This window comes from Papaver somniferum, chromosome 8, assembly GCF_003573695.1.
Source record: "Papaver somniferum cultivar HN1 chromosome 8, ASM357369v1, whole genome shotgun sequence".
NCBI lineage: Eukaryota > Viridiplantae > Streptophyta > Magnoliopsida > Ranunculales > Papaveraceae > Papaver > Papaver somniferum.
This window is the reverse complement of record NC_039365.1, coordinates 173,520,870-173,531,135: the sequence shown is the minus strand read 5'-3', so window position 1 is coordinate 173,531,135 and position 10,266 is coordinate 173,520,870. Positions and strand designations below refer to the sequence as shown.

At 38.5% G+C, this 10,266-nt stretch overlaps 1 long non-coding RNA gene across 1 annotated transcript; it reads left to right on the top strand.

Annotated features, from left to right (window-relative positions):
- The first annotated feature begins 6,149 nt into the window (after positions 1-6,149).
- LOC113304008 lies at positions 6,150-9,962 on the top strand. The gene is made up of 3 exons (XR_003337978.1): positions 6,150-9,082; positions 9,189-9,245; positions 9,332-9,962. It is a non-coding gene; the product is annotated as an uncharacterized LOC113304008 (long non-coding RNA).
- The last annotated feature ends 304 nt before the right edge of the window (positions 9,963-10,266 follow it).

Below are 10,266 nucleotides of genomic sequence, written 5' to 3'. Positions count from 1 at the left end.
GATAGGAACCTTAGTTCAGGAGTCATTACCAAACATCGTATCGGAAAATACATTGGAGAGTTGTTTATCCCATTTTAGCCTGGATTTCGACGATATAGTAACATTGAACAAGTAATGCTCTGTTGGATTCTGTTCCTATGTTAGATATTGATATATGGAAAATAGGTTCGAACCATTACTAGCTTCTGAGTCTATCTTAATACCTTATTTAAAAGAGCCTCCTGAGTTGGAGTCTAATTATACATTTTTAGGCCCACCCGAGTCTTTCCCTGTGATTATAGCTCCGATTTGGATAGTGATCAGGAAAGTAGGCCAGAGACCGTGCTTCAAGAAAATAAGGAAGCCTTAGAGTGGACCATAGAAGATATGAAGCAAGCTGAGGATGAACCACCTGATTATGACTTAGAGAAAGCAATTGACCTTTTTCAAGAACCCGATGGTCTAGAAATTAGGAACATTGTGACTAGTCATTGTAGAGGCACCCAAAATTCTAAGTTTGGGGGTAGAGAACTAGAAGAATCTCTTGAGTATTTTAAGGACTGGGAAGATCCGGAAATTCAAGCAATAATGAGAGGTTTGTGTGAGAGTAGTGAAAACCCTAAGTTTGGGGCTAGTAATGATTCTTGTGATCGTCAATTATCCCTATTAGAAGTCCCTAACTTGGGACTCGAGCCTAGTGAGGTATTCCATGAGTCTATTCAGACTCCACAACCCGATCCTCCTGATAATGTCCAGGAAAAAATCCATATATTAGAGACCCGTTTTTCGGATGAAGCTGTTTGCCGAGACACTCATATGAAGCCCAAGTGGTCACCCGAGATAAATCCAGTTGTCTTGCGAGAAACTTTAGATCAGGTTGTGTTCTATCTGCTCATTTTTCTAATCTTGAGCATTTGTCTCCTATTCGTGGCAGTTCTATTTGGTCTTATGGACCAACAATTGTTTCGACTATTGGTATACGACTTTGGAAGGTGACAATTCTTTTTGAGGTATTTGATGTCTAGCTAATGACTATAAATTTAGCATTTACTGGGAGGCTCCCGCGTTCATGTGATACGGTAATATCCTTCCTTATTTTTTTCCTCCAGTGGTAATAGTTTCTCCTTGTTCATGCTTTTAATTTCATCTTTAGAACATTGAGGACAATGTTAGATTTAAGTTTGGGGGTGGGGAAGAAACACTTTTTGTCACATTTTTGCAATAAATAAACTCCAGAGCCTAGAAATTTATGCCTATTGAGGATTGCACTAACTAATCTAAGTGGATGGAAGCATTTTGATTGTAGGAGTTTGAGGAACCAATCTGATTAGATGGAAACATCTAAAGAGTCTATTCATAAAAGCACAGAGCTCAGGTGTTAGAAATAACATGATAGTTTCACCATATCTCGTTGAGTCCTTTTCACTTCTATTTTTATTTTATTTTGTTTTTAAACTATGTTTCTCTAAGTGATAGGTGGGGCCCACGATTCAATTTGTACCATGCTAGGTGACTTAGAGTGATTGAGATACCATTGAAAAAAAAAATAGAAAAAAAAAAAGAAAAAGATGAAAAAAAAAAATAAAAAAAATGGTAGTTACCAAAAAAAAAAAAAAAAAAAAAAAAAAAAAAGTAAAAAAGAAAAAAAGAGAAGAAAGAAATTGAGACCAGACCATTTGACCAAAAGGAATAAATTCAATAAAGTCGACCACTGGTACCCTTGTATATGCCAGTTGTGTTGACCTAGAGTTAGGTTATCGACCACTGGTATCCTTGTATATGCCAGTGTGTTGATATTAGTCAGACTAGTATCTCAATCCATTATGATAGGTTCATTTTGGCGGAGGCCTTCAGACAGATATGGGAAACGTCGTTCACTTAGTAAACATCAAAACCATCTATGTTTTCTATATCCATCTTCTTGATCTATCCATGTGATTAGTTTTGACTCCGAATATGATGTCCATAGTGCAACTATCTGAGTAGAGCTCTGTCACTTTATATGAATTTTAGTATGCTTGAGTGCAAACTCGTGTACAGCAATTGGAATTTCGCATCAGGGTACTTCTTCCTGTAGTCAATAAGTATGCCAACCAAGGAGATTCTTTAGCGCCTTCCAAGGTTCTGCGTAGATAGCTAAGGTCTGGAGTACAGGTTTTGTGGGTATATCTCTGGTAAGCCCTCCCGAGACTATAACTCGGCCACTAGGGCCACCTAGGGGTTTAAAGGCTTATTGCATACGCTAAATGCAATCGACGATGCCTGCGACAGTGAGTTAGGATTTTATTTTGTAGTTTTGATTTGCTCGGGACTAGCAAATAATAAGTTTGGGGGTATTTGATAGACGCATTTATGTGTCTAATATAGCTCATTTGTATATATTGTTAGTACTCGATATTGTACTTATTTGGTTATTTTATGTATTTGTAGGTGTTTTTGGAAAATAATCTCTTGCGGCGAATTTGGCTAAAAATGTGGCATTTGGACCTCCGTTGATAACGTACCGGAAGCGCCTCAGAAGTGTACCGGAAGTATCCCAGAAATACCCCGGAGGAACCCCGAAAAAAGTGCGGAAAATGCCCCAGAGGACACTTGCTATACGGACCCTTGATTTTGGATAAGGGGTAACCTAATTACTAAGGGGTGACCCATTTCCAGGCATCTGCTAAAGGGAGACCAGCCACAGATAAGGGGAGGTCAACTTCTCAAATTTAAAAGCAAATTTTGGCGGGAAAATGCATGCAGCGTCTGGCAGATTTGAAGATCGAATTTTGGACGTGATTTTAAGAGATTCAATTGTTGTATTTGGTACGTATGGACTCTGCATGACTAAACAGGCCTGATACAATCAATTGGACCCAACCAATTGGGCTGGAATGGCCGAGAGAGAGTTTCAAAGTCTCAACAGAGAGACGTGTTCTGTTTCGAGTTCAGGAGATTTTTGAGAGATTTCTGGAGGACTTTGACGATGTATTAACATGTACATGGTATTATTCAAGTCTAGGGAAGAGTTTGGTAGCTATTTTATAGCTAACAACACGTGAAAAAGCTCAACAGAAGGGATTATTCTCTCAACAGCGCAGAGAAGAAAAAGTCGGAATTTATACGAGTTATTTGGGATTTGAGGGCTATATAAGAGTGGTTTCAAGTCATAGAAAAGTTTAGAAACCCTGAGGAGAGAGTTTAGAGTCCAGGAGAGCCGAGGAGAAGCGATTACAGAGAGTTATTGTTGCTGCTGCTGCTGCTGTTCGAGGAGGAAGAAGAAGACGAAGAACAGACCTGCTAAGGCAGTCGTTCTTCATCAGTCTTAAAACCAGAAACTGTGTCGTTGTTTTACAGCAACAGAAAAGTATCGTTTAATTTTCAGCACTTACCCCTTTGTAACAGTGACGCTGTAACACTTTTACAGCGTTGCTAATTCCTATTTCATCATATAATCATCAATAAAAACACCTATTTTAGCCATGAATTTATCTTGTGAGTGTGTTTTTGGGATGAGGAGCTAAACCCATTAGCCAAGGCGACGGAGGAAGCCATTGGTCCTTATTTATGGTATAATTCTAACTTTATTATTTATTTGCAATATTATTACATGATTATTTGCATGGAATTTTAATTGAAAAATTGATTTTTATTGAATAATTGTGATTCATTTTGATGGAGCATGCTTAGTTTAAGACTCTTGATGTTTCATGCTTGGTGTTTACATTTATTACTTCAAAAATCTACAAAAGGCATAATATTAGAATCACTCTAAAAGAAAAATTGCATGAATATTAATTATTAGAATTTATCAAATAATGGGTCAATGGTGGAATCCAAGTCTTGGTGTTTTTCTCTAAAGGTTTGAACTATTTTATTTATTTGTGTGTTTAATTTAAATCTAAAAAAAATTGTTTTCTTCACAAGTCTGAAAAGACCCCTTTTTACCACTATTACTACAATCACTATTTGAAAAACCATCAGTTCCGCAGTTCACATAACTAAATCGGTTGGCGTACCGGTTTGGAAACGATGTTGTGTTCAGGAACATAGAACTGTTTCAGTTTGCATAACGGTTTGGAAACAAACCCAGTTCCGTAACCCAAATTCAAAAATGGTTTGCATAAGATTATGCATACCGATCCGGTTCACGATTCACACAGATTTTCATATGATATACATAAGAATATATGTACCACTAATTTGTAAGTCGATATATAGCTGATCTGCTACGTGTACAAGTACATATAATACGGGTTCAGACATATAACAATTTTCCCAGTTTGTAAGACTGATACCACTGCCTTGTATCTGAATCAATAGTAGTTTCATATTTCTCTAAACCGATTGGAAACATTCCTGAATAACATCAATGACACATATCACTGTTTCAGGATAATTCCAAATGATAAGATTGAATCATGATTTGATCCCTAACAATGTTTTTTAACTGAAATTCATCAAGTGTGAACATATGTTCATTAAGCTTAGTCATTATATTTCTCGAAATTCGTTAACTAGATAATTAGTTCTCGACTCGAAATTCTTGTCATGCATAATAGCCTAATTAGTTATGCGACATCGTCACAAATGATAGAAAGTGAATATAACTTGAGATATAGGTGTTTCAGTCTTTACTTACCTTTTGTTGATGAAGTTTTCCAAAATCTTCGGTTGATCCTCGCCTTCAAACGGTAGAACGCAATGATGACTGTCGTGATCCATTATTTCTCAACTACATTTCTATCCTAGTCCGAGACTTAACTAATTGTAGACTAGAAATCAAGATATAGTTTTGACAACTAAATTTGACAACAATCTTGAGATAGCAACACTTGTGAGTTCGACCGAGCAATGCTCTAACAATAGATATCTAAAGACTGATCTTAGTTGATCTTTCGAAGATTGTTCTTGAGAGGTGGTTAAGAATCTAGGCTGCTCTTCGGGAGTCATAAGTTCCGGATTTGTGAGGTTTGCTAGCTTTGTCTATTGAAAATAACCATTTGGTTTACCAAATTGTTTCTGTACATTCTTTATTGGAGACAACTTATGTTAGTTTCCTTCATATTTGGATACAACATGTGCTAGTTGCCTCCAGATTTGGAGACAACTTGGGGTTAGTTGGCTCCATTTTTTAGCAACTTGAGCTAGTTGTTTCAGACTTGGAGACAACTCGAGCTAGTTGGCTCCATTTCTTTAAGAAAGTCGGTCTTGTCCACTTTTTGTTGAAGACAATTTTCAAGTTGACTTCAGTTTAAGTTTGGAGGCAACTTCAGCAGCTTTAGCAAGTTGACTCCACCTGATGGGGATGGCTGGTTATTCCAATGGCGGATGGTGGAAGCGGTGGTGGTGGAGATTGTGCTTTTGCTACTGCAGGTGTTAGTGGTGGCGGCGATGGTTGCATGTGGCGGTGGAGGTGGTAGGGAAGCGGAAGTAGTGATAACGGTGGTTCAACTGGTGTGGTGGAGGCGGTAGTAGTGGTGGTGGTTGGCACCAATGGTGGTTGGCGGCGGTAGGAAGTGGTGGTTGGTGGTGGCGATGGTTGTGGTTCTGCTGCTAGTGGTGGTGGTGGTTGGCGGTGGTAGTAAAGGCTGTGATTTTGCTAGTCGTGGTGGTGGTTAGCAGTGGTGGTAGGAAATGGCGGTGGTGGTGCATAGTAATTGTAGTGGTTTGCAGTTGTGGTGGGCAGTGGTCTGGGTTGGTGGAGAAATTATGGCGGTGGCATTAGATGTTGGGTCAAGGGAGATTTTGTAAGTGAGAAAAACACTATATATATATGAGTGGGCATTTTAGTGATGTTTTATGGGAAAATTAAAAAAAGTGCCAATGTGGGAAATGTATTTAATAAAACGCCTACCTTTTTTTTATAATTTATAAATTTCCTATGCCGTTATGATTTATGTTTGGTCCCACCATATTGGTAAAATCTCATTTACTTTGTCAATTTCTCATCACACAAGATGAGAAAATGATGGGCGTAATAACAAATATACCCATTGACCTAGAAATGGTGAAGTTAATCTTACACCGTCCACGCGTTGGCTCATTCGATAGCTAAGATTTCAATCATCTGTTACCGTCCACGCATAATGTCAATTGACGGCTCAAGATTTAAATCACCACAAGCTAACATGTGTTTATGAAATGAATTAAACAAAACAAAGGATAGGGTTTTATCCCTTCTTCTTCATTTTCTCGTTTTTCTCCTCCCCTCTATGAGGAAACTGTGTGTCTGAAAAAATACAAGATTTGTTCTTCTGTGATAGATATGGTTTTGTTATTAAACCGTGGAGACGAAGAATAAAAAGGTGAAGTATAAACAGAAGTCAGAGAATCGGTAAGATTCGACAAACCCTAACCTTTTTTTTTCGTTGTTTAGAGCTGTTTTTTTTATATGTTTGAATAGATAATCCAATATATGATGGATACTGTGAAAATAGTTTTTATTTATTTAGTTTTGTTTTTCTGTTTAAAAACAAATATTATCTCATTTTCTTCTTTACATATTTAGTCCATTTTATAAGTGATTAAGGTTTTAATTCGAAGATTTTATGTAATTAGGGCTTTGTTTTGGGGATTTTTATTATCTAGTAGGATTTCAATTTGGAGAGTTCTGTCGATTTTCTGTAATTAGTGTTTCAGTTGGGGATTTTCTGAATATGAATGGTTGATTTTCTGTAGTTAGGGTTTAAATTGAGATTTTCTGTATATGAACGGTTGATTTTATGTAATTAGGGTTTAAATTGGTATATGAATGGTTGATTTTATGTATATGAAATTTCAAGTAGACTAGTTTTTGTTACTAAAGTTTGCGCGTGTAGAGAACATGTTGTCAGTCATGAGTCGAGTTCATACTGACTCACTGTTCCAACTCGGAAAGATCCAACTGATTCAGGGGCTAAAATATCTTTTTTGACATACTCGATTTAGTGCCACATGTTATGTAACGGCCGTTAGCCAATTTTTTTCTCGAAAAAATGGGACGAAAAAGGTCAATAGATGGGATCAAAAAAATTATGAAAAAAATGTGCGCATTTTATTAACACGGGCATTTTTTTAATTTCCCCATGTTTTATTAAAAGATAAGATTTCTGCAAACTTAGGGATATATTTTAAGTTTGAAAGGGTATTTTTAATGGCCTCATATTAGGGATGTATAGACAATGTTACCTTTTGTGTTTAAGTCACGGGCCTTAAATAAAACCTTCTGGTCTCAAACTAGTAGGAGTGGTCAAAAACACCCACATCCACAGATTTTATCCAAACCAATCCGCATTATAGCTGGTGGACACCAATTTGTTTCTCGGCGGATTGGGTGCAGTTGAATTTTTAAAACCGATCGTTTTCACGGTTGGATGTGGGTGGTATATCACCAATCCGTTGGACACCCAATCCAAAGGAGAGTTTTGGTGTTACATCAAAATATGAAGGATAAGCTAGAACGTGAACAAGGTACTTACATTTAGAAGCCATAGAAATAAATATGATCAGAATGAGAGAGAGGGACAACATTCAGGATACTATGGACTCAGTATGCATGATCATTATTCATTCTTTGTCGGTGTTTACTATACAAAGTATTAATATTAGTCTTTTGTAATATATTTTGAAATCCTCCAATCCACCCTCATCCACCTTGTTCATCCATTCACCCATTAGGTAATGGGATGGGTGTGGATGCATTTCTAATATCCGTCATTTTCATGGATTAGACACGGGTGGTATCTGTAGTTGTAAGAAGTAATACATTCAACATCTAACATTCAAGATGAAGAGATTGCAAGATAAGCAAGTAAAGAGACACATAAGAACACAAGACATACGTGGTTCGGCATGATTACCTACATCCGCGGGTTAAAAGGATGATCTTATTATTTCTTTCAAGTTACAAAGATAAAAGCTCTCTACACTATTTAGTCTCTCTCCTTACTCACTCACAAATCACTTTCCTTTCTCTCAATGCAACGGTGTATATTTATAGGCTAAGATGCATATACATAAAAATTACAGTGTTGGTTTTATTCTATCAATTCTGATTGTCCTATCGGAGGGTTGCCAGTGTCTGCTCCAGATACTTAACACTCGGTTCTATACTCTCCCGAAGAATAGATCTCCCGATATGTCTTCGCTTGGCACAAAATCCCTTCCGAAGTAGATTCACTACCCGACCCGATAGTGTTATCTTTTTGTCTTCGGGCCTACCATGATTCGACCCTTCTGCTTCTCGCGCGTGCTCTGTCAGCTGTATTCAATGCCTTGTCCCCTGATTCAAATTTCACCGTTGGATATAGCCTCAGCTTTACACGTGTCTTCTTCTTAATTGAGTGTGTTATATATCTCTTTTACCGTTTCAAGACTCGGAATGATTCCGTTCTTCATCCTAATCATTCTTTTAGTGTGTCATATATTACGATGGTGCCACCTACATCTGTCAATTAAATTTTATTACAGTATCAAATCCGCACCCACCCACCTATTGCTCACTTCATCAACTAGTTGAAGTACCAGTAGGATCTCCATGACTATGATATTCGACTGCCATCGGGATAGAAGGGTCTCTTGAAAAATGAAAAGTTTGATGAGTTCGACCATTCTCCCGTAGCGACAATCATCACCAAAGGTCGGCTCGAACTCGGTCTTTTTCTTCCTCTATGATCCGAGCCAACCATTTCCTTGTGAAGTTCTATCTCAGCTTCATCCTCCTCGGGCTCTAGGTCAGTGGCATGGCAACAATTTTCGCCTCATGGCTGATTGGGACAGGAGAAGAAGGGGTGAGTGCTCCAATACCGAGTGGTCTACATATGATCCTTCCCACGTGAGCAAGTATACTTGCGCCATTTTCTTGGGTAACTACCGAAGTGGCACTTCTTCTCTTGGTGATCTGGCCAATTTTTCGGCATAACCTCATCGCCTTAGGGTTTCATCTGTCGGGTTTGATAAATTGATGTTGGAAGAGGATCCTGAAGGAGGTACCAACACTAACGATCATGCTCGCTACACCAACGATTCTTCTTGGCACCGGGTACCTTTAGCTGTCAGAGATTCGATTCTAAGTGGAAAGTTCCCTCCTACCTCTTTTCCTGCTGATCCCTACCTTTTCTAGATAGCTAATACTGATCAAGTATGATTTTTTCTATCTTTGATTGTTTTGCTCGCTTCGGGTATTTCTTTTTTATTCGCTTCAGATGACCAATTTTTCTGAATACCTTATTGTTTTGTATCCCCAGACTCAAAGTACTCGAAAGAGGGGCCCTGATAATAAGGCTGAGGAAGAGCCAGTGAAGGTAACAAATATAATTTCTCCATACTCAATACTCGTTGCCCCCTATTTGTTTCATTTAATGGATCTGACTATGTTGCCTTTGTAGAGATCGAAGACTGGAGAAAAAGGCGTATAAAACTCTCCCGGAAAAGGTGGTTAGGATTCTGATGATCGGCTTCCATTATCTCGGTTCATACCAAAAAAGTTGGTAAAGAAGAAGAATTTTGACGTCCCGTATACCATTGTAGGTGATAAAACTAAGAAAGGAGGTAAAGGATCTAAGGGTGGTAAGGGTGCCCCTGCTGGAAGTTCTGGGAAGAACGTGCCCCATCTCCAATCGTCCGGAACGAAGTCGTCGGGTCAGCCACCCACCGCCTCTAAGTCAAAGCTTATTGTGGTGCTTTCTGATGATGATAGAGAGAACGATGAACTCATCGGATCGGATACTGAGGTAGATGGATCAGGCGAAGGAGAGGAAGAAAAACAGAAACAAGCCGAAATTTCCTCAGGAGATGTGAACGGTCAAGCCTCTCGGAAGACCGAACATGTTGAAAGTATCGAAAGGGATCCTCCTTCTCCTGGGAACAAAGGCTTGGTTGGTGGTTCAGTCTTCTCCTTATCTGGTGCTGCTTGTGATTCGTTTGGTGCTCTTGCCTCTTCTAGTTTCACCTCACTCACTGTTATCGAGATGTTACAGGTTTTGCCTCTATATGGTCCTTCCATGAAGGAATCCCTGAATCTTGTTATAAGTAACACTATCCAGATTTAATGCTTGTTATGTTCTTTCTCGGTTAGTCCCTTGACCCATGGTGTTTGCAGGTCGAGAATCAGAAACTTCTTGAGGCTGCTATTCGTCAAAAGGAACTGGAGGAAATTGCTCAACTTCATACTCAGCTTCAGGGGAAAAAGAACGCTCTCTGAAGCTAGAGAGGCATCTGAATGAAGCCAAAGGTATTTTGTTCAACTCTTTTGTTTTTTATTGATGTTGTAGTGCCAACATTCTAAGCCTAGTATTGTCTTTTAGCTGAAGTATCTAGCTTAGA